General features: G+C 56.0%; 1 long non-coding RNA gene and 1 other non-coding gene across 3 annotated transcripts; both read left to right on the forward strand.

The window, feature by feature from the left end:
* Positions 1-2,184, forward strand: LOC140597645 (uncharacterized). Of its 2 annotated transcripts, XR_011999463.1 has the most exons (3): positions 1-69; positions 592-697; positions 2,007-2,184. It is a non-coding gene; the product is annotated as an uncharacterized lncRNA (long non-coding RNA). The 2 variants fall into 2 exon arrangements; XR_011999462.1 differs by lacking the exon at positions 2,007-2,184 and having other exon boundaries at positions 592-915.
* LOC140597647 (U2 spliceosomal RNA) lies at positions 753-943 on the forward strand. The gene has a single exon (XR_011999465.1). It is a non-coding gene; the product is annotated as a U2 spliceosomal RNA (small nuclear RNA).
* Positions 2,185-2,209: the final 25 nt, after the last annotated feature.

Here is a 2,209-nt window from a genome sequence, read left to right on the forward strand (position 1 = left end):
CAGGCACGACGTCTCCACTGGTACCTCGTGGCACCTAGGACCCACATCCGGGACCACTCAAACCCCAAGGTCAGGTCACGAGCTACCTCGGCCTTCCCTCAGTCCCACGAAGGAAGGAACGTAGGAAGGTGGCCACTTCTGCCCTGGGGAAACGGAGGCCCAGGGGGTTAGGTAGATGCCCAGGGAGCCCTCCTGATGGGGTAGGGAGGCCACCCGTTCCGGGCCCGGTCTCGGGTCCCAACTGGTGTCTGGAGCCCTTAGCAGGTGACGCCAGCCAGCCAGGCGCTTCTGGGCTCCCCAAGCCCTGGCCCCCAAGCCAGCCTGGAGGGTCCCGCAGTGACGACGTGAGGAGCCTCCTGGGCCCTGGGACGACTCAGCGCCAGTCCCCGGCGCCAGCCCCACGCCCGGTTCCCGGGCGCCCCCCTAGGCGGGCCACAGCGAGAGGCCGAGGGCGCCTGGCCTGCAGCCAGGTTCCGCCGCCCGCCGCGCCTCTAGGGCTCCGCGCGCGGAGGGGCGGGCCATTCAAATTAGGAAGGGCCTTGCGGGGCCGGCGACGACGCGACGACGGACGCATCGTTTGTCTTTTAAAAGGAAGAGACTTTACAAAGCCGCACGAGAGCCTAGCGGCTAGTGCCGCCCGTGCCACGGTGGGAGAAGCGGGGGAGCGAGACGTGGCCGGAGCGGGAGCCGAGTCACCGTGAGTGTAAGGTGGACGTGGTCGGGAGGGCGTGCGCGGGGGCGTGCGTGGCGGCATCGCTTCTCGGCCTTTTGGCTAAGATCAAGTGTAGTATCTGTTCTTATCAGTTTAATATCTGATACGTCCTCTATCCGAGGACAATATATTAAATGGATTTTTGGAGCAGGGAGATGGAATAGGAGCTTGCTCCGTCCACTCCGCGCATCGACCTGGTATTGCAGTACCTCCAGGAACGGTGCACCCCCTCGGGGAAACATTCGGTAACAAAGAATGGGTTTTGTTCCTCTTGTCTTGAGTGTGCCGTGACGTGCCGCTTGTTCGGTCCCATAGCTGTGTCTTTTAACTCTCCACCCGTGCTCCTTGGCCGTGTTAGGTCTCTGTTATGTAATTTTTTTTTTTTTTTCTTTTATGCTTTTAACTTTTTAAGCCGTTTTCTCGTTTCCTAAAGAGGCATTGAGACGGCGAGAGTCAGCTTCCGTGCAGGGGTGGCACTGTGGGACTGGATCCGGTGACGCCAGAATCATGCCAGGAGCCGAAGGCAGCCGCTGAGCCGCTCATCCACTCAGGCGTTCCCCAGTCTTTTATTAAGATCTTGAGGTTCTTTGGCAGGAAGCCAGTCGTGGCGCTTGACTCCAATTGACCTCCTGCTTTTTCCTGCTAGGCTACGCCCAGGAGGAGTTTCACTTTTCTAGGAACCTGATGGCTTGAGGGACCCAACAGACAGCTCCTCTCTCCCTTATTACCTCTCTCTATCTGGTTTAAGTAGTTGACTTCTCTGAAACCTTTTTCAGGCTTAGAAGCAAATGTGTCATGGAGGAGTGCAGACACGTGACACATCTGCTCCTTAATCCTGCTTTTTACCTTCTGACTGAGGGGGTAAATGTTTAAATTTCATACTTAACCGTGGAAAAGGAGTATGACAGGCTGTCTCTCTAGAGGGCCAGAGAGTAAATAGTTTAGGCTTCGTGACCCCGACAGGTCCCTGTGAGCTCTTTCTTCTGCAACCCTTGAGAAATGTAAAATTCGTTCTTGACTTGCAGTATAGGAGAACAGAGGGGCCGACCTTGCTGACTGGCTGTAGTCCGCTGACCCCTGGACTAAAAACACCTAATTTAGGCTGCCTGGGTGGCTCAGTGGTTGAGCGTCTGCCTTCGGCTCCTGGCCTGATCCCAGGGTCCATGCGGCTCCTCGCGGGGAGACCTCTGCCTAGGTCTCTGCCTTTCTCTATGTGTGTTTCTCACCGATAAATAAAATATTTTAAAAAATAAAAAGTAAAATAAAAACATCTGCTTTGTGTATTGTCCCACAGAGGCGGGCCCCCTTCAGGCTGCTGGACAGTCTGCTGCCTGAACTCAAGAAAGGCCTCCTCGATGCTATGTGCCAAGACCGAAATGAAAGAGACAGACAGGCCTCCTACCCCAGAAGTCTTTTTTGTCTTTTAAAGCTTGATTTAGGGCAGCCCCGGTGTCCTAGTGGTTTAGCGCCACCTGCAGCCAGGCGTGTGATCCTGGA

This window comes from Vulpes vulpes, unplaced genomic scaffold, assembly GCF_048418805.1.
Source record: "Vulpes vulpes isolate BD-2025 unplaced genomic scaffold, VulVul3 u000000849, whole genome shotgun sequence".
Classification (NCBI taxonomy): Eukaryota; Metazoa; Chordata; class Mammalia; order Carnivora; family Canidae; genus Vulpes; species Vulpes vulpes.